The 23,205-nt window shown below is 35.6% G+C and overlaps 1 pseudogene; it reads right to left on the bottom strand.

Annotated features, from left to right (window-relative positions):
* Nucleotides 1-1,055: 1,055 nt before the first annotated feature.
* LOC147532095 (3-isopropylmalate dehydratase small subunit 1 pseudogene) lies at nt 1,056-19,096 on the bottom strand (annotated as a pseudogene).
* Nucleotides 19,097-23,205: the final 4,109 nt, after the last annotated feature.

Raw genomic sequence — 23,205 nt, 5'->3', positions numbered from 1 at the left:
ATTCAAGTGTGCTGCTGAATTAAAAACATGTCATTGATTTTGTGTCTCAATGATCTAGAATGGTTTCTTTATAAAAGAGGAAATCAAACAGAATAAAACAACAATGGGATTGCTAAATAGATGAATCAGAGAATTGGTAAGTGGAAAGTAGAGTTGAATTTCAAATGTTGAAAATAATATGCTTGGGATAGAAAGATGTGTAATCGGAGTTAATTTACTTGTAAGGGTGTAAGTGTCAATAAAAATTCAGACATTACAATTGTAATACGATTCAACCAATTCAAATTCAGACAAAGAAAAAAAACACAACCTTAATTTCTAACGATTCTATAGTAATTTTCAGTCATGACCCTAATCCTACCACAATAAACTCTTATTGAATTTGCTTGCAAACGCTTATAAATGGAGTACTGCAGTTCAATATTTACACATGCTGCTTAATTATTGAATTTGGGTACACCTCCAAACGAGAAATACGGACAACTAGAAAATACACCGACTAATTTTCGTGTCACAAGAACATCAATTTTCTTCATACAAAACTTTCACTCACAATCGGCAACGTAAGTTCAAACCGACAAAACAATAACAAATGAGATGAAAGGAGATATAACGATGTTTTTTTGGTCAATGTCAAAATATTTTTAACACGGGACCGACAACATTACCACCGAGGGTTGAACCCTATACCCGCTCCAAAATGGAAAGCAACATATGATACCACAAAAGCAATTTCAGTTTCGCAATATGCGATTTTAGTATTTACTGACATGCAAATCATCGGCTTATGTCTTTCGGGAAGTCATTATCGGGTTTTCATGTAGTTCCTTATATGATACAGTTTTAAGATTCAATTCAAACCCCTAGTTCCAATGTGTACAAATACATACTCCCTGTGTTTCAAAGAGCACAAGTACGTATAAAACATACTCAAGTAAACAAACCCAATCTTCTAAACCGTTCATATTTCGGAAAAAAAAGGAAGAAACAATCATTATGCCCACATAGAATCTAAAGAAAAAAAAAAGTTGAAATTTTTTCACCTTTTTTAGGGTTTAAGAAGCAAGAGTTGGTATCATCCCAGATTTCCTAGCATAAGCAAAAATTCCACCAGCATCAATAACAGGACCAGCATCACCAATTGGTTTCAACTTATATTCATTCCCAGTTGAATGATTAATCAAAAGATTTTCACTTAATTCTTTTGAATTCACGATTATATAATAATCGGAGATAATGATAAAGTCACGATTATATAAGAATCAGATATATAAACATAAATGAAAGACACAATGTTTAACGTGGTTCGGTCGGATACTCAAGACATACATCCACGGAGAAATACTTTCATTATTAATAATCACCACATACAATTGTATGTGGGGTTGATCGGTTACATAACTCAATAACTCGATAATTTAAACTCTGTAACCCAACTCATATTTATAGAGTGATTCGGGTTATCTAGTTTCCTAAGTTTCTTAACTAAACTAAGGAAAGAATACAATATAAGAGAGATCTTGAATATATGAATATATCTTCTGATCTTCATATATCTTGGTCTCTTCCTTTATCGTCGGATCTCTTCATCTCGATCCGTCTCATATATTTTGTATCTTCCGATATCTTGTATATTAGTAGTCACCATATCCAGTATATCTTTCATATCTCAATAAATTCAATTGTAATAACATCACCAGTTGAACATTCATCACATAAACGACCTTTTGATTCCGAAAGGATAAACTTCACCAGTAGCAACTGAATTCCTAAAAAAGATTTTAGCATAAGTTTCAGCAACTATGGCGTTAACACCAGCAGCACCAAGAGCAACGGGAGCGTTCTCTTGATGGTCCACAGCCGAAATTGTCTCCGGCGATTATGATTGAGTATTTTGATTTGAATTCACCGGATTCTATGAATTTTGTGGTGTAGATTGAAGATGGGAAACCGATAAGGGCGTAAGAACCGAGTTTTTTCGTATTCGTCTAGGTTTGATGGGATTAGGGTTAGGTATTCTGCTGGGATGATTTGATCAGTATCAATGTTGTGGCCGAGGACGTAACAAACGCCGTGGAAAGTGTTGGTGGCTGGTGGCGTTGTATTTGTGGTTACGAAATTAAGCAGGCTTTGGAAGATCCACACTTCAGGAAAGAAGCAAGCTAGAGCTGGAATCTTCGATTCAAAAGAGGATATCAAAGGCGTTTAATTCCTAAAGAAAACGAAGAATATCTTGAACCTAAGGATTCTAAGAAGGTTAGTGGGAGACAAGCCTTTTAGGTCTGGTGTGCAGTGTACACACCAGAATTGAGAACAACATAAGGATGTTGGAATCTGTTAAGGATGGACCAGAAAGGATGGAAATGCTTCGGGCATCAACAATCTATTAGTATAGATCAAGTGATGATAGGACTAAAATAAGAAAACTTGGGATTCTTATAAGTCCGAACACGAAAGACTCTAGAAGAGATATTCGACCCAAACTCATGGCGGATGGCTCGACAAGACTCAGAGTCAGCTAATTCTATGAGCAAACACGCATGAGAAAGATAAATATGTTATAAGCATAAGATCGGTCATGTGAAACATGATTTAGCATTTACCCAAGACATCGTAAATACTTAGAGTATTAAGAGATGTTAACATCCGAACTCAGATAAGGCAATCTGAAACCATTAATAATATCCTAAAAGGCTAGGACGAGTTAGAATGGAGAAAGTTTAACATAGTCATCGCAAACTTCCAGACATGGAAGGAAAGTAGGCAGAAAAGGTTTCTGGCCGGGAACTGTTGCAGACTCTACAAAGAAAGAATAAAAGCCTTGATTCTAGTAAAGGGTCACTAGAAACTATCAATGGAAAATCAAAGGTATTGACCTTTGATTAGTTGATATGCAAAGTTTAAGAAAGACTACATCAATAGTCAACTGAACTGTCACCGAAGACGAAAGGATGAGAGTCATACTAAGTGTCCAAGGCATAAGGTATATTTGGAGAATAACATTGACTAGTAAAACTAAGTGAGTAAAAGTGTTTTACAGAAGAGGCTCAGATTAACAAACTCTCGTTATCAGAAATCAGTTAATTATTTCACCGTCGTCTAAATTTGGTTTAGTATTTAAACGACAGTCCACGGATAATAAAGCATTCCGAATAGGTTTTTCAGATATGTGATCTAATGAATGAAGCCCTATTAAGTGAACTTAAGATACTTAATTATCATCTCCCTAGTCCAGGTCATTACATGGACAACAATGACTCAGGAAGACTAGCACGTAAACCGATGAGATAACACTGTTTCATGGACTATAGGAATAGGGTATTCGAACTGACTACATGGGTATGATATTGGGAATACACAATGGGTAATCCTCAAAATGAGAAGTACGTCAATCGTGATGAACGTCAAAAACTTCTCATTGACAAGATTGGAGAGATTCTCAAAACATGAGTGTTTCGCTCCTCTTATGTAAGGAATGTCTGACTTTGGTTCCGCCAAACGCCGTGCCGTCAAAAGATGTTATAAAAGCGGATACTGGGAAAGACAGGATAGACATGAATTTGAGTGGGAGCACAAGAATGGATTGTGTCGTCCTAATTTCATTAGGAAAACGTGTCTCATGGCCACTTGATAAGTAACAACTGAAAATGCGTGGCCGCGTTCAAATGGATTAAAAGTTAATCATTTGTCTTTGACAGTTGTACTCGGGATCAAAAGAGTCTGAAAGACGTGACGTATCAGATGGGATACAAATAGACACGGGAATCAAGCATTGCACTTGTTCTAAGTACAACTGAGAGTCTGAAGGATATTCCTTTGTCAAGGAGATGTCCTTCGACCAAGATCGCAATGCGAGCAATGCCAGATAGGACAATTGATGAAGAAGTTATCAAGTCTGGTTGATTTTGGGATCGTTTAGCTAGAAACCAACTACGATCGCCGAATTACAAAGTAATTCGCGGCTAACTTCGACCGGATCCTACATCGGCTTACATATAAGAACGACTATTTAATCGGATGATATGACTAGTAGGAATGATATATTATCATGGGAGAGTTCCATAACAATGTCTCGTAGGCCTAAAAGAAATTTGGGCAAAGATAGCACAAAAGGCCCGAAAGAGAGGTTTTGGGCCGGGAGCAAAAGAGGACTTTTTGGGCTCGGATTGGGCTGAAATTTGGTGGGACGGTTACCCTAATAGGGAAGGACAAATCTGCGAATTTTTGCGTGATTTGGACGTACCATCGTCAAGGAAATCAAAGAATAGGAACTGGTTTCTATTTTTGACTATTTCCTTAATCTTATTCAAAAGGGGCTTTTTAGGAATCTAATTAGGGTTGGATTATAACTTAGACCTCTATATAATGACCCTTAGAGCAGTGAATAAGATGTAGAATTTCTTTAAGAGCTTTCTAACTCTACACCATCAAGTAGAGAAGAGAAAGAGAGCTTCCCAAAAGCTATCAACTAGTCAAGGAGTTCTTCTTGCAATCAAAATACCATTGTTGTTATGGCTAACATACAAGGGAGATTAAGTAAACCACTCGGTGTCTCAAGTAGAGGAGCTACAATTGAAGCTCTTGATCTTCTCAAAAGCAGATGGGAAAAGTTCGAGGTAAAACTAGCGATTAAGGTAAATCTCTAACTCTTAGTTGATTATTAGCTTCCATGGGAAATATTAGGTTCTGTTTGATTGCCCTTTTTCTCGGGGAAAAGAGAAAGATTTTCTTTAATCTAAATTTTTTCTGTAGTTTGGTAACCATTTTAGGAAAAGCGGAATCTCCAATCACGTGACCTAAATTTTCTCTACTTTCCCTTAAAATGGGGGAAACTCTTACCCATCTCTCCGTGAAGAAACTGTTTCCCGAAATGAGTCTTTTGGACATACCTCTTTATCCTCGAAGTCAGACTCATATACAAATATATAGAAGTTCAAACCAAACTCTTTTTTAAATTAATAGTTGCAGAATTATGATCTCAATTATCTTCTACATAATAACATGTTCCAGTTTAAAAAAAAAATGGAATTATGATCTCAATTATCTTCTACATAATAACATGTTCCAGTTTTAAAAAAAAATGTTCCATTCTTTTTATTTATTGATTTAGTAAAGAAGATTTTGTGAATTTCAAATAGAAAATATTAATCCTTCACCATTAGAGTATAATTATTTTCTTTCAACTGTTGTAAGGCTCGGTGGCATCTATGGGGCATTGATGGGGTATGAAGTATAAGTTATGATTCATCAACTTGATTTCTTGGTGGCACCTCCATTGAGACAACTATAGCTTCCCTAGAACTCCAGTCAAGGGTTTTGTTCTAGAGAGAGAAAAAAAATGAGAAAGAAAGAAGTTAGGTAGGGTGTGGAGTTTGGTTATGGAGTCTGAAAATAGGCAATAGAGATGGGTAGTGTAGATTTTGGATTTGATGAGCAAGATAATTTCTCTTTGGTTCTTAATTTTGCCATTACTGCTTTTATGGTATAAATTGAGATGTGCTTCTAAGTTGGTTAGGTTTCTTTCATCTTCAATAGATAAAACTGGTAGAGAGAAGTGCAATTGAATAGACAGATGCATGGTTTTCCTTAGCCAAAGTGAAAATGAAAACAGATGAAGAACCAAACAATAGAAAATAAGAAAAAAATTGTGGAGAAAATGATTCTTAGAGTAAATGTTTCTCGGGATAAATATTTCTCTATTGTTTTTCCTTTCTCCAATTTGCAATCAAACACAACCTTAGTGTTTGACATTGGATGTCAAAGTTATCCGCATACAACACTAGTAGTAGTGACCCACAAAACCCTTCAGACAACACACAAGAAACCCCACGAAAGCTACTGTAGAAAAGTTTGTGAAATCCCGTCGGATCTATGAGGGTTTTCTTGGATCCCTAGGGTTTTTCAATCAACCAGAGATATAGGTCATGGATGAAAAGCTTTAATGGATCCCCAGGGATTGTGGACTGATTTTGCTATATATACATATCTAAATCCTTGATAGAACATAGTCATACCAAGTTTTAATCGTATTTGAGAGATGGGTTTAGGGTTATGTGTTCATTATTTGGGTTTCTGATCTGCTGTGTAAAGAGAGAGAGGGGGAAGAGAGAGAGGGAGCAGGAAGAGAAGGAGAAAGGTTAAAAAGAAATTAGAGTTTTTTTAAGAGAGATAGATGAGGGTATAAATGTCTAACTTATAATTCAGACTTAGTTATTCAGATATGAAAAACAAACATCTTTCTAGTAAAATAATTCAGATTTTTCAGATTCAACCATTTCAGTTTAGCCAAATCGGATTCAATAATTCAGATTCAGACTCACAAAGAAAAAACAAACACAACCTAAGGAGATAAGGATAATCAATCTCAATCAAAGAAAAAAAAGACAAGTATTTATATGTGTACTCTTCTTTTATTTGTGGGCATTGTAATGAAGTTTACTACTCTCTAGGATCTCATATGCGTGCATGTGATGTGTGATGGGCCTAAAAGGATACCCTAAAAGGTCTATACCGCAAGTGCACGATGTTCAAGCAGTAAAATCCGGTAAGACCGGAATCGATCCGCAGAGACTAAGTCAAACTCACTCTTAAACATAAAACTAACTTGGCTTTTGTTTCCGATTTTGATTTTTGACGATTAAATAGTAAAGTACTAAAACAACGAAGACAAATTATAACGGTAAATGGATTAATGAGGGAGAAGCCTAGGGTTTTGAATCTATTCAAATCATGCATAAACATCGATTTAAATCTTATAACTCTCGTAACTAGACAAACAATTAACTCTTAAGGGATCTAACTATTATCTATGAACTATCAAGCATCCACCATTAAAGAATCTAATCTAAATATAATGGATCAAGACCTTCAAAGCATAAATAATGAAATATTCAAAAGAAATCAATGTATGTCTAAACACTTGAGATATCAAAATAAAAATTTAAAAATCATGCATAACCAAAATGTCATCGAAACCCTAAACTAGAGAAATTAGCTACTCGTAATAACAGAGATTAAAATTAATAATTATGAAAAATGGGAGAGAAGCACGAAAGGAGAACTGAAATCCTCACTGAAAATTGGTTTCCCTTGGCCGCTAAACAATTCCTTGGAGAAAATAAATTTCCAGCCACGTGGGAAAATTATTTTCCTGTAAAAACTCCTAAATCAAACAGGTCCTTCTCTTTTCAAAAAAAAATCTGGTTAATACTTTCTCTCTCTGTAACTTGAAATTCAAACAGAGGTGGGTGAAAAATGATGGTGAATATCTCTGTTTTTTATGAATGTCTCACTCTATCTCTACATATGCTCTCTAAAACATCAAAGAAGACAACAAAGTTAAAGACTTTACGCGGATGTCTCTTTCTCACTCTAAAAATTACTCTCTGTTCTCCCTTTCCTCTTACTCTCTCTTACTAAAAGTAATAGAGAAAAATATCCAGTAACTTTGTATCAACCAAGAATAACCAGCAACTTGATGAAGAAAGCCAAAACTGATGATTAGAAGAAAATGGTGCTCTCTGTTTTCTTTATTGAATATCTCTAATAATCTCTCTACAATCACTATTTATCTCTCTATTTTCTCTCTCTTTTTTCTCTCACAAAAAAGAAAGAATACAGAAGAAGCGGAATTTTAATATAGAAGATGATGGTGGTTGTCCTTTTAGTTATGTTCTAAGCTGTGTGGAGATGATGGAAATCAGAGATTCAGTTTTCTGTTTTTTCCAAAAAAAAATGAAAGCTCACAATGATGCTCTGCCTCCCTTTCTTTATACCCGAGAAGAGAACCAATATGCCCCCCCTGTTTTAATCAATCCAATCTTCTCTTCTTTCCTTCTCTGTGAAGGAAAAAGAAATCTCCATCTATCATAGTTTAAGTTTTTAGAGAGAGAAAATATCTTCTCTCTCTAAAAACAACAACTCCAGCTCTCAATCTCTTAGCTGAATAAATCTGGTCAATTACCCCTTCCATAATCTCCTCTTGCTATTTCTCTGATTTAACGGATCTCTATCTCTTTCTATTTACAAAACATGTCTTCCTTTCCTTATTGTTTCCCTTTGTAAGAGTAAAGAGATAGAGAGGTTGCCTTTAGACGAATTGTGTGAAGAAGAAGAAGAATAAAGGCTGGGCGTTATGGGCACTCTTGTGTTTGTGTTAGTCACACATGTGACGAATTAGGTAGTTAGTTAATAGAGTTTTCTGTTAATGAAAAGTTAGTTAATCCTAACTAACTATAACTCTCTCTTTCTCTCTATAGCTGATTCAGCTTTTCTCTCCCACTCTATATAAGAGAGTTTTGTAATCTTGTTTCATTAACTATGAATGTTAATCAAATACTTCTAGTTTTCATGGTAACAGAGGCCTAAATTTTTTTCTTTCGAAATCAGAAAATCACGATTCAAGAAAAACCTAAATTAGGACCGATTCTAATAAACTAAGTTGCATCTTCTGCTACCAACGAATCAGAGAAGCAATCTTTACAAAGAAGCTGTTGAATCTTCTGCAATCAACAAATCAGAGATCATTATCTTCTTCAGATGGAAAATCCAGGAGCCACTGTTCATGCTCCAAATATTGTAACAAAGCCTGAACTATAATTGTTTTGAGGGTTACTCCGTCAAAGTAATACGTTCAAACAATTCTTGGTGACGACCAACGATGAACGTTGTGATAGCCGTCCAACCTTCGGTAACGTTTCCTCTTCTCGAGGTGACCATTTAAAGAATTGAGTGACACTTTCCTTTTAGGAATGCCCAAATAAAAATTAAGTCCCTGAATTGTTTCAAAGATCCTATGAGCTCGATACCCTAAGGCCAATGTCTAAACCAGATTTTAATTTAAGTGAGGTTTGGGATTCGCAACGTTGTTTCCTAAATGGGGAAGAGATCGGTGATGAAATCCGACTCCTATCTTGTAATGGGGTTTGTGCCCTTACTAAAGACGATTAAACTAAGCAGTTCGTCAAATCAATGAGGCACGCAAAACACATACAAGGACCCACTTACAGGGGATTCGTGGGTGGTCAGAGAAATTACCTCCCGTTCAAGACGGGCGATGACCTTTGAGGACGACCCGGGCCACTCTTCCCTTAAGTGTCCGAACCCGAGGCTTCGTTTGATTTTCGGTTACAATTTACAAGTCCTCTAGTTCAGGGTCAAAACTTTAATCCAAAAAATAAAATTAAGAAAGTCTAAAGTCTCTCTCTCACCAAAAATAAAATAAAATAAATAAAACTGTAAATTTCTTCTTTTCGACTCCTCCTCCTTGTTTGCGCCTTCTCTTTCGCTCCTTAATGCCCTACATACCAGAAATAGAGAAGCAAGTCAAAGTGGCCAAAAATCAAAACTTACCAAAAATAAAAACTTTCCAAGATTAGAACAAATTTAAAACATAGTCCCCGGCAGCGGCGCCAAAAACTTGATGGGCCTAGAAAGTTTCCTAAATAGGTCTACACCCGCAAGTGCACGGGTGTCAAGTTGTAAATTTCGGTAAGACCGGTTCGTTCCTCAGAGACTAGTTAAACTTATTCTAAACTCAGAATTGGTACGGTTTTTGGTTTTGGTTTTAAAATAAAATAAATAAAATATTAAAACAAATAAAAAGATGAACTCAAATGGGGGGAGAAGTCTAGGGGTTTCGGAATCTACCACATAAAATCACCTTTATTACACATATTTAACTAACTAGTTCTTTTTTCTATAACTCAAAACTTTGGATAATAAACTATCCGAATTTTGGAAGATGTTTTCGATAAAATCGGTTCTTAGAAAATGGTAATTGTCTTCTTTGTAAAAATATATTTCTAAACTACTATCTATCAATTAATAAGCATGAACCGTCAAATGATTTAACATAAGCACTATACATCAAATCTAAAAGTATAGATAGTGAAAAGATAACTGATTTAACAAATTAAAATAAATTAAACTTTATCTTTCAATCAAAAGAATTCGTCAATTAAGAATATGCCAAAAAGATCAAGAGTTGGTTTCATCAAAAACCCTAGATAGATAGTTTTAGCTAATCATTTTCATCAAAGAGAGCATAAATAATTACAAAGATTAAAAATAAATAGGAAAAATAAGAGAGAAAATGAAAAAAGAATTAAACTTTTCTTAGCTGGAAATGATTTCCTTCTGATTTTCCCGTCTATTCGCCAAACGCGCCTTAAGGGAAAATGATTTTCTCATCTTCTCGGAAACATTTTCCCTGTGGGAAAACTATTTTCCACTCTCTTTTCTCGTCTTATCAACCTCTTTTTCTCTCTCTAACTTCCTGTTTCTTCCTCATTCTACTGTATTTTTCCTCTCTTCCCACTCTCTTTGTTTCTCTTTGTCACTAACAGGAACAGTAAAGCAAGAAATAGATAAATAACAAAGAAATTCAGATTTTTTTTTTCTTTTCTGTAATTTATTCTACAATCTCTCTCTGTCTCTGTAATCTCTCTCTCTCTCACAAACAGAAAGAATACAAGAAAATAGAAAAAGAAAAAAATCAAAAACAAGTGATGATGATGATTTTGGCCGAGCTCTCTCTCTCTCTCTCTCTAATCTTGCTGTCCTATTGAGCTCGAGAGGATCCTCCCATTCCGAGATACCCTTTACTCCTCCTTTGCTCTCTGTTTTATAAACAACTTTCCATTCTCCATCTCTTTCTAAAACAGTAATAAGATAATTCGATTTTTGATTTTTCTCTCTAAATAATCTCAATGAGAATCGACCAGCAATTTTCCTTCTCCATCTATCTTCTGAAATCTCTTCGGAAATCTTTTCCTCTACATAAAATATCTCGATCGAGATTGAATCAAGGCGTTAAAGAAAAAAATCCTAGAGAGTTAGAGAAGTGATCTTTTCTTCTATTTTAAATATCCAACCTTGTGATATAATCTCTTAATCCAGAGAATACTTTATCTCTTTCAAGATCTCTTTCCTTCTCTGTCTCCTTTCTCAATCTCGAAGAAATCTTTGAGTTTCCATCTCCATCTTCCTTCATTTTGAATTCAAATTCTGTCCCTTCTCTCTAGAAAATATCAATTTCATCATCCAAATTTCCAGCTCTTATCATCTCGACAAAAAATATCAACCAAACCTTCCTTTAATTTCTCTCTATAGATACTTCTCTGTTCGGTTAAGATATATTCCAATTGATTGCTCCCTAAAATTTCCATCTCTCGGTTCTCTCTCTCTCTACTGTTCACATTTCTATCTTCACTCTCTCTCTACTGTTCACGTTTCTAGAGAGAGAATATATAAGTATATCCCCCTAACTCATGTTCTCTTATTTCCCTTTTTAATTTCTCTTTTTGAAAATAGAGTGAGAACATAATGGAGAAGCAACCCAAAAATCTTGGGAATCAATGGGGACTATGTAAATATCTTAATCAATCGGGACTATTGCTGGCAAGTGGGAATGATTTGGTGCTTCCGGACTATGTAAATGAAGGCGCAACAGACCTAGCAATGACGTCATGTGTCCCGTATCAGCTCTGACCGTTAGATCAAGTACTACGTGTACCGGGAGTTTTGTAGTATCTTGCCCTGCATTACATGGAATTGCCGCCTGAAATAAATGCCAAAGATGACCCGCGTGTTACAACCAGTGTACTGAAAATTATTCCATCTCCGTTGGATCGCCCGTCACGTGTCTCCTGGCTGACGTGGTCAATTGATTCCTTTTTTTATCCCAACTTTGACTAGCTTTATTTTATTCATCCGGGCTCCGATTTGACTTCTGTTTTGCCGTTGGGTTCGTATTTGATTTTACTTCTCATCCGAGTATCAACATTGGCCAGAATTTCCAAATGACCAAAATGCCCTTTTGTGTGTCTTTTTCCCGTTTTTATTTACTTTTCGCACTCAATTCTCTGGAAGACACCTGAGCAAGAGAAAACACACAATTCATCAGAGTAACGGCTCGAAATAGACTAACGAACCCAAGGTAAGAGATTCAAATGAGACATTTTCATGGCTCATCACATAATATTACTAGTTTAATTTCAGCTAGGTTAGATGGATCTAATTTCCTAGTTTGGAAGGATCAAATTGGAAATTCCCTAATTGGCAATGATTTAATATGTTACATTGATGGTACTTATGAAGAACCTTCCCAATTAACAGTAATTGAGGGGAGAGATGTTGTTAATCCGACATATATTCAATGGAGGAAAAATGATAGCTTCGTTAAAACATGTATCAAAGCTACCATTTCTCATTCTATATCTTCAGACATATTGGGATTGAAAACAGCTAGGGATATTTGGCAATATCTTGAGTTAATATTTCTTCAAGAATTCGAAGTCAAGAAAGCTTAATTGAGAAATAAGCTTCAAAACATTAAGAAAGGTGCTGCTTCAATTTCAGAATATGTAAGTAAGATCAAGAATCTGACTGATTCTCTTTGTGGCAGTAAATGATAAGGTAAGTGACTCTGAATTATCAAGAATTGCTCTTTAGGGTCTTGGAAAAGAATACTCTCAGTTTGTTATTACTATCCAAAATAGAGAAGGAACCCTAAATTTTCCTGAACTGAGAAGTAGGTTAACTCATCATGAACATTGGCTTTAAGAACAAGATACTAATGTTGAAGATGAGTCTTATTTTGTTAAAAAGTTTCCAAATAAGAATGTTATAAAACCATTTTTCTCAAATTAGAGATCACAACCCTCACATTCAGATTTTAGCCAAAGATTTCAGCCAAGACATAACCCTTTTTATTCTTCTTCACAATCAAGAAACATTTTTTTCGACTATACTACTATACCTTATGCCATTTGCTATAAATGGGGTCATACAGCTAGGCAATGTCGAATGAGGTTTAGGGATTTCTCATACTCATCTTACACTAAAACCCCTCAAAGGAATTTTACAAACTTATATTTGCAAGAAACAGAAGATGAAGAGGAAGATGAGAAGGGTATATAAGTCCAAGAAACAGAAGAAGAACAAACACACTATGCTATTGTACTATCAAAATCAACACTAGCAAATATATCAAGGGATAATCTTTCTGCACCCATTCTTGAAGAAGCTCACTTGACTTGTCACAAAGAAGAGGATAAGAGATGGATTGCAGATACAGGGGCCACAAGTCAAATGACCTACTCTAAGAGCAGTCTGCACTCTAGTACTTCTTATACAGGTGAAAATGGAGTCATGATAGGAAATGGGAAGTGCTTAGACATTGACAGTACAGGAAAAGCTACTGTTACAGCAGGTACACACTTTTTTCAGCTCAAAAAGGTGTTACATGTACCACGTACTCAAAAAAACTTCTCTCTATTTCCAAATTCAACAAAGAGAATTTATGCAGTGTTGAATTTCTTCCATGGGGATTTCTTGTTCGAGACCTATGGTCCAAAGAGATATTGGCAGATGGACCTATGGTGAATAACTTGTATAGCATTGACTTCCAAATGAGTCCCTTTCTTAGCTCTAAAGATAGTTTTGAAGAAGTGATAGGCCTAAAATAGGTCTATTCCCGCAAGTATACGGGGTCAAGTTATAGTATGTTAGTAAATTCGTGAATCGTCCCAAGGAATAGGTAGGTAACTTCGGATATTGAATGCGGGTTTAACCCAATAATCAAGATGTCAATAGCTAACTTAGACTAAAACACACACCCATCCCACTCATAAATTTGATGATTGATTTGCAAGAATTAAGAAAATAAAAAAAACTAACTACACTATCTAAGTGAGAGGTGAGAAGATATCTAAGGTTATAAAATCCCCCGCAATTTTCACTTTATAAAACAAGCACTTAATTACTTAAACCTCTTTTGTATATACTCGGGATCCAATATAATGAACTATTTGGATTCCGGATGATGTTCTAGATAAAACAATTTTATAATCACTAATTCTAAATGTCTTCCTTATAGAGATTCAGATCGCTTAACTATTATCCATCATCTAAAAAGCATACTCCATCTAACAACTTAACGAAAGTATGAAATATCTAATTATGAGGCCTGAGTAATGGAAAGAAAATTCAATCCATATAGATAAACAATCAATAGACATTAAAGCACATCAAGGGATTTAATTAATCAAGAACAAGTGTTACAAAGATCCAAAATGGGTTTCATTCACAACCTTAGATTTCTAAGTTAACTATACATGGAATCTAGAATAACATTCATTGACATTGTAAAATAAATGAAAATACTAAGAAATTTATAGAAATAAATCACCAAAAATGTTCAAATTCCATATCCCCATGTATCTCCAATTTGTCCAAGATTTGCTCCATTTGTGCTCAAGAATTTTACTCCAAGAATTCCAAGTAATAGCTATTTTATTGCACCCAAATAAGAAAAAGAAAGAGAAGGAAGAAATTAGATGTAGAAAGAAGTTGGAAAGAAGAGATGAAAGGGGATAAAGATGATAGAAGAATATGGAAGGAAGAAGGAGAAGACTATTAATGGAAGGAAGAATAGTGGTAGTGAAGAAGTAGTAGTAGTATTAGAGAAAGATGGAAAAAGAATGGAAAAGATGGATTGAGAGAGTTTTCAAGTCTAGAGAGAAATGAGAGAGGTAGAGATTTATTTATAGATGGGTTAATGACTAGGGTTTTAGGAGTTAATTGGGAGAAAAAGGGAGAAAGAGGGTTAAAATAGGAAGTTAGGGTTGCTTTCTACTCGAGAAATGGGTTCTTATTGGTTGAAAATTGAAAAGGACAAAAAGGAGGGGTTATTAGGTAATTTCGGGGGGTAAAAAGTAGAAAAGAGGGACCACATGACTAATGCCCGTTGGTGCTCTACATCCCAGGTCGGGCCACGTCAGCGACTTTTATCCCACTAGCCAGAACCGTGCCCAACTGTGTCCCGAGTGTTGACCAAATGTTCACATGATTTTGACTTTGCATATTCCACTCATCCGGACTCCGAATTAACTTCCGTTTTCTCCTACGAGCTCGTATCGAACTCTACTTGTCACCCATAAACTGACCTTGGTCAAATTTACCAGAATACTCTTGTGTCCAAAAGACCAAAATGCCCTTCAAGTAACTTCCTCCTGTTTTTAATCACTTTTCACACAACTCTACAAAAGACACCTAATCAAGAAAACCAACAATTTTATTATAATAAAGACTCGAAACGAACTAACTCGACTAAATTAAACGACTCAGATGAGACATTTTCATGACCCATCAAGAAGCATATGCTGTCACAGCATCAGCCAAAGTTTGGCATAATAGACTTGGTCACCCTTCCAAGGATATCATCTTGGCCTTGGAGAAAAACGAAAAGATTCAACTGTCCTCAAAAGATCTGAATGCTATTTGCTCATCTTGTCAATTGGGAAATAGTCAGAGACTCCCCTTTTCTCCATCTGACAGTATCTCTCATGAGACATTTGGGGGCCAACACCTGTGTCTACCAAATCAGGAGTCAGATAATACATCCTTTTTATGGATGACTGATGTGAAATCTAGTGAACCTAAATACTAGGCTAACTAAACTAAATTAAAACTCGCAAGTGCACGAACCGTATGTGAATATGGTATGTATTACGAAGTCGATCCCACGAGGATTTGTTCGGAATTAAGTCTAAACCTAAAACTAACTAATGAACTAGGAAAGAAAATAGTTGATTTTGAGAATAATTTGAGAAACTAAAAATTGAAACTTAGAAAACAAATTTAAGTTGTGATGAAAATCTATAAGTTGGTAAATCTAGGATATTGGAATTCACCACTAACAATCATATTCGAATCTAATATCTAATTTAAATTATTATCCCTCTTTTGATAACTCAAAAATGGTTAGAAATCAATCTTCAATTTTCGGAAAATAAGACAATTAAACACTTTAACAATGATGAAAACCCATAACCCACTTCACTTAAAATATAATGCAATTAAGAACCAAGTTGTTAGTTTATTAGACTAACCGAAGTACGATTAATTCGAAACTTTAAGCACTTTAAACGAGATAATAAAATAAATACGATATTAAAATCCAAATACTCATGTTAGGGTTTCATCCTTTATCCTAGTGGAGGAGTTAGAAACCCATGAATATCAAAGACATGGTTCAATTAATGGTAAGAGAAAAAAAATTGGAGAGACAACACCTTTTTTTCACTTTTTTCCTTTTGCGCAGCCAAACAGACCCTTAGGGAAAATAGTTTTCTCGTCTTCTCGAAAAATACTTCTCTGTGGGAAAATTATTTTCCTTCTCTGGTTTTTCTCTCTCTACTGTTTTCTCTCTCTTCCTCACTCTATCTTCTCTCTCTCTCTCTAATAAACACGGGAGCTCTCTCTCTCTCTCTCTCTAACAGTAACAATGGAGAAAGAAGAAAAGAAAATTTCAATGGTTTATTTTATTCAATCTTTCTCTCTCTACAGTATGTCTCTCTCTTAACTCTTTCTATCTAACTTTCTCTCTCTCACAAAGAGAATAATTAGAAGAAGAAGAAGAAGAAGAAGAAAAGAAACAGAAACTCTCTTTCTCAGTTTCTCTCTCTAACCTCGGATTTTTCTTTAATGGTGAGGATTATTTCTCCTCTCGGTTTTCTTCTCTTTTATAGAATCAAAAGGGTCGGTTTCCTTTTCTCTCTTTCCTTTTTTCATTCTTCATCGAGTCGGTTGAAGAGTTTTCTAATCAGTCGGTCTCGGTTTTAACTTTAGAAATTTTCATTTTTTAGAAACAGAGAAGGAAGAAGAAGAAGATGACTGCTGTTGGGATTGCTTGGTGTACTCCTGACTGTGACAGAATGTGGCCCGCTTGACTCTTGGTCCACCAATTTTGACCCGAACTTTGACTCGTTCTATTTTACTCATCCGGACTCCGATTTGACTTCCGTTTTCGCCTACGGGTTTGTCTTGGACTCGGACTCTACTTTCCATCCGAGCACTAATCTTAACCATGAATTCAGAATCAACAAATGACCAAAATACCCCTAGTCTGCATTTTCTCCGACTTTTATCCGTTTTGCACACATAACTCTGAAAAAGGTACCTGAGTAGAAAAAGAAGTAATTCATGAGAGTAACTTGCCCTAGATAGACTAACTTGTCCAAATTAAGAGACTCAGATGGGACATTTTCATGTCTCATCAACATCCCCAAACTTAGATTTTGCTAGTCCTCGAGCAAGACAGAAAAATAAAACTAAACCTAATTCACCACTTTTGTAGGGAATCACGATTGCACTTAGCACGTGCAACAAGCCGTTAAACCCCTAAGTTACCCCTAGAGGACGAGTGTGGTCTCGTGAGGGTTTGCAGTGAATCTACCCACAAAATTCAACATTTCAAAAATCAAGAAGGGTGTAAAAATACATGATCCACACTTGTTTATCCAAGAGATTTTTGAAGGCTAATAGAAATGCAATCTAAGTCAATCAAACCATCCGAAAGCTAAAAATCCATTCACTAGTAATCAAGACTCTAAGTGCACGTGACCAGCCATTGTGAATATCATTTCGGTTCTGATTAGACAAGGCCTCGATTACCGTCTTAATACATTTCGCCTCGACTGCTGCCTCACGGTCATACACTTAAAAATTTAAATCACTCAGAATTGGTTCACTCAATGTGTGAGTGTGAGTATGAAAGAAAACTCAACACATAACAAAAGCTGGAGTAGAACTTTTGATGGATGACTGATCTCATAGAAAGGAAACAACCACTAATACGGGATGGGGAAGCTATCCTACTCTTCTCACCTGATCTACTTTTTAACCGTGTTTCCTAGAGGTCAACAGACGATAAAGATGAACTAGAACTCCTGAGAACTCGACTTCTTCAAATCTTCAAGAACTTCTTCAAGGGATAATTACTGAAATCAAATAAACACTTTTCTCTTCTTTTTATTTCTTCAAGGGATAGCCACTTTTTTTTTTGACTTTGCCTTCGACCTTGATTTTGATTTTGACTTGACTACTTCCTCCTTGAGTTCAATTTTCTTTATTTTCAATTTCATGCCTTATTCTCAGAATTCTAACTGATGGATGAGTTCCTATTTTCCTCTAGTTGACACGGTTATCAAGTTTCTCAGACTACAAGAGAAAGGTTCGCATTCCTGATGACACCCCTAGTGGTTGTAAAATTTAAACTCAGGAGATCATCTGAGTTCTTTTTAGTATTACGAGGTTGAGTAGCTCTTCATTCTACTCAGAATTAATGCAGAAGAGATCACTCAAAGCTAAAAGAAAGACTCAGATTCTCACATGGGTTAAGTCTCCACTAATGATTAATCAGGTTTTCTCAGAAGTGTCTACTCTTCACCTATCTAACACTCACATGGCTGGTGCACAGACAATTTCAAGACTCAACTTTCATGAACAAACCCTTAGCAAGCAGGCAGTCTAACCAACTAGACTTTATAACTATTAACAAGCAAAAATAACTAGATTCACAAATCTAGAAAATTAAAAATTTGACCCCTTTTTAATTTTTGAAATGAAGGACAAAAATTCAATCCCCATCCCCAAACTTAAACCGAACATTGTCCTCAATGTTCTGAAGACTATGCAAAAATAATGAATTGAGGGAAGGATATTACCAGATTCGAGTGTCCTATATTTGGGTTGCCTCCCAAAAAGCGCTAAGTTTAATGTCTTCAGCCAGACCATGGTGACTCAAAGAAAAAAAAAATTACTATAGACCTACTGGATTCTGGTTTAATGACTCCCCATAAAATAGTAATCGGAAAATCTGAGGGTCAACCCAGAATGTGAAATATCCAATGAGGTCTAGTCTCACGTCTATGTAATGATATAACAGTTTAAGTGAGACTCTCAGAGTGAATGAGCGATCCCCAAACTTAGATGATGCTAAGATCACTAAGTTCGGCAATACACTAAAGAGAACAGAAACTGGATAAAATGGATCCTCATAAGCCTGACAAATGGGTAGAGAGATCGTGTTGGAATTGACAGGTATTTCCATGGGAGGGACACGAATTTCCGAAAGACATGGTTCAAAATAATCTAAGAGATTTTCAGGTTCACCTAGACCCACACTCAAACTAGGAGGTTTTAAAGTAGGCTCGTCAGGATGTTGCATTGAAATTTCCTCCACGTTAGGTCTTAGCTCCTTAATTTCTGACTTGGGTATGGATATAGATAAACCTTCTAAAATTTCTTTCATTATGATGTCGTCAGTGTCTCTAAAGAAATCTAAAGTTTCACCTAAGTCTAGTGAGTCATCACTCTCATTTAAGATTTTAGCAAGCCACAATTCATCATCTTCATCTTCTACTAGACTTTCATTATGACTTAAAGGGATATATCACTATGACTAGGATGAGAAGAACTCTCAATGTCAGTATCCTCCGTCTGTGAGACTTCAGTTCCAACTTTGGTGTTATCAAGTGAAATGTCTTCCTCGTACATCGACTCTTCATCATCCAAAATAATTGGGTATGTCACATGATTTCTAATTATAGTCTCTCTAATCAACTCTTTTTCCTCCTTTAGAATGGGTGAACATTCTGTTATTTGGTGAAGAATGGGACTTGAAGCACTATAATTATTATCACATTGTGAGGTATACACTATATTATCATGACATTCTTCATCTATTGTGTTCCAGTCATGTGGATTTCTATCCGTCATTTCCCTAAATTCTATTTGATTATACTCTTGGGGTTCTTCCGTGTATTGATTATACTCTATTGTGCCTTGAGAAAGAACTCTACAACTCTGTTCTAGTAAAATATGGGATGACGATTTAGAAACCAGTAGGTCATTTTCATAATGTGGTGAGGGACTTGCTCATTTTGTGCTCTACTTGCTAAGTATGCATTTGCGAACTGAGTAAACTCTTCTGTGCTCTTAACCAAGTCCCTAAGACTTTGTTGCAATGATGATGAAATTTGGGATGAAAAACCGTTGGCTTGCTCAAAATTTCGATAAAGCGGCAGACACATATGTGGATCACTAAACTCTTGATTATATTGCATGTGTGAATAATTATAGGGATACTCAAACTGTGGTCTGCAACCTTCTTGAGGTTGATAATGATCCCAATCACTCTTAACACCATAGACATTAGCCATCGGATTCTCAAAATAATTTTGAGTGTTTAAACGTTGATAATTCCCATGATTATCAACGTTATGACTTTCATAACAGGATCGATCAAAATTATTTTGACTTGTGATATTTTCTCCATCCGACGATTCTAACCGTGAGAGTCTTTCCCGCAACTCTACTAATGTCAATCTTTCTTCCAATTCTCTCAAGCAGTCTGGATAGAATCCTTCCATTAATGATTTATTTATTTATTTTTATTTTTTTTTGAGTTTTTTTTTTCCGAAAACCAAGGATTCACTACGAAGATCCTAAGGAAACAAGCACAATCAAGCTGACACCACCAAGCAGCCTAAACAGAATCTAGCAACACGTTATTAGATGTAGATTTAGTGAATGGCTTGTCAGATTTGCCTAGTGATCTAGACAGCTCCTACTTCGCCACAACACTTGAACTTTGATTGTTATAAAGGTTACTCGGTCAGAGTAGTCGGTAAACAATTCTCCAGGAAGACAGCCAACGATGAACGTTGTGATAACCGTCTTCCTTCGGCAAACGTTTCCTCTTCTCGAGGCGGCCTTTTTAACAAGAATTTCTCACACACTTTCCTCTGAGAATGCCTAGATAACAATCAAGTTCCCGAGTTGTTAATGAAGGTCCAATGAGCTCGATACCCTAGGGTCACTGTCTAAATTAGATTTTAATTATTAGCGAGGCTTAAGATCGTGAATGTTGTTTCCTAAATGGGCAAGAGAACGGTGATGAAATCCGAACTCCTATCTTGTAACTGGGTTTGTGCCCTTACTAAAATGCTTACACTAAACAGTTCGGCAAAAAAAATGAGGCAAACTAATTCACACAATTACCCACTTACAGGAGATTCGTGGGTGATCAGAAAAATTACCTCCCGTTCTAGACGGGCGGTGACCTTTGCAGACGACCCGGACCACTCTTTCCTCAAGTGTTTGAATCCGAGGTTTTTTTTTTTTCCTTGCTAAATCTGAAACAATCACAAAAAACCACAATTTAGAAAGCTCCTAAAAAAAAATTAAGAAATAAAATATTTTTGTGTTTTTTTTAGAAGAAAAAAAAAATTCCTAAACTAACTAGTTTAAAAATCAATTCCAAATTTAGAAACAATCCCTAAAAACAAATCCCCGGCAGCGGCGCCAAAAACTTGATGTGAAATCTAGTGAACCTAAATACTAGGCTAACTAAACTAAATTAAAACTCGCAAGTGCACGAACCGTATGTGAATATGGTATGTATTACGAAGTCGATCCCACGAGGATTTGTTCGGAATTAAGTCTAAACCTAAAACTAACTAATGAACTAGGAAAGAAAATAGTTGATTTTGAGAATAATTTGAGAAACTAAAAATTGAAACTTAGAAAACAAATTTAAGTTGTGATGAAAATCTATAAGTTGGTAAATCTAGGATATTGGAATTCACCACTAACAATCATATTCGAATCTAATCTCTAATTTAAATTATTATCCCCCTTTTGATAACTCAAAAATTGTTAGAAATCAATCTTCAATTTTCGGAAAATAAGACAATTAAACACTTTAACAATGATGAAAACCCATAACCCACTTCACTTAAAATATAATGCAATTAAAAACCAAGTTGTTAGTTTATTAGACTAACCGAAGTACGATTAATTCGAAACTTTAAGCACTTTAAACGAGATAATAAAATAAATACGATATTAAAATCCAAATACTCATGTTAGGGTTTCATCCTTTATCCTAGTGGGAGAGTTAGAAACCCATGAATATCAAAGACATGGTTCAATTAATGATAAGAGAAAAAGAATTGGAGAGAAAACACATTTTTTTCACTTTTTTCCTTCTGCGCAGCCAAACAGACCCTTAGGGAAAATAGTTTTCTCGTCTTCTCGGAAAATACTTCTCTGTGGGAAAATTATTTTCCTTCTCTGGTTTTTCTCTCTCTACTGCTTTCTCTCTCTTCCTCACTCTATCTTCTCTCTCTCTTTATAATAAACACAGGAGCTCTCTCTTTCTCTTTCTCTAACAGTAACAATGGAGAAAGAAGAAAAGAAAATTTCAATGGTTTATTTTATTCAATCTTTCTCTCTCTACAGTATCTCTCTCTCTTAACTCTTTCTATCTAACTTTCTCTCTCTCACAAAGGGAATAATTAAAAGAAGAAGAAGAAGAAGAAGAAAAGAAACTCTCTTTCTCACTTTCTCTCTCTAACCTCGGATTTTTCTTTAATGGTGAGGATTATTTCTCCTCTCGGTTTTCTTCTCTTTTATAGAATCAAAAGGGTCGGTTTCCTTTTCTCTCTTTCCTTTTTTCATTCTTCATCGAGTCGGTTGAAGAGTTTTCTAATCAGTCGGTCTCGGTTTTAACTCTAGAAATTTTCATTTTTTAGAAACAGAGAAGGAAGAAGAAGAAGATGACTGCTGTTGGGAATTGCTTGGTGTACTCCTGACCGTGACAGAATGTGGCCCGCTTGACTCTTGGTCCACCAATTTTGACCCGAACTTTGACTCGCTTTATTTTACTCATCCGGACTCCGATTTGACTTCCGTTTTCGCCTACGGGTATGTCTTGGACTCTAATTTCCATCCGAGCACTAATCTTGACCATGAAATCAGAATCAACAAATGACCAAAATACCCCTAGACTGCATTTTCTCCGACTTTTATCCGTTTTGCACACATAACTCTGAAAAAAGTACCTGAGTAGAAAAAGAAGTAATTCATGAGAGTAACTTGCCCTAGATAGACTAACTTGTCCAAATTAAGAGACTCAGATGGGACATTTTCATGTCTCATCAATGACTATAGTCAATTCTTTTGGATCTATCCTATGAAGCTAAGGTCAGAAAGTTTGGGTTGTTTCCAACATTTTCAGAGACACTATGAAAGGTTGCTTTCTACTCCCATCAAATGTTTCCAGAGTGATGGTGCACCTGAACTGGCAAAAGGAGAATTTCAGGCTTATTTGAGCAAGTGTGGTATCCTCTTTAGAAGCTCCTGCCCATATACTTCACGACAAAATGGGAAAGCAGAAAGAAAGAATAGGCATATCACTTCCATGGGAAATACCTTGATGTTTCAAGCATCTTTGCAAAAGCATTTTTGGTTTCATGCCTATGCTACTGCCAATTATCTTATAAACAGAACACCTAATAAGGTACTTTCCTTCCTTACTCCTTATGAAGTTTTATTTCACAAGTGTCCTAATTATGC

The sequence above is a fragment of the Eschscholzia californica genome, unplaced genomic scaffold, assembly GCF_041429995.1.
Source record: "Eschscholzia californica isolate CP2 unplaced genomic scaffold, dmEscCali1.0.p SCAF_6, whole genome shotgun sequence".
Lineage (NCBI taxonomy): Eukaryota > Viridiplantae > Streptophyta > Magnoliopsida > Ranunculales > Papaveraceae > Eschscholzia > Eschscholzia californica.
Note: the sequence above shows the minus strand (reverse complement) of the source record. Positions and strands in the feature narration are given on the sequence as shown.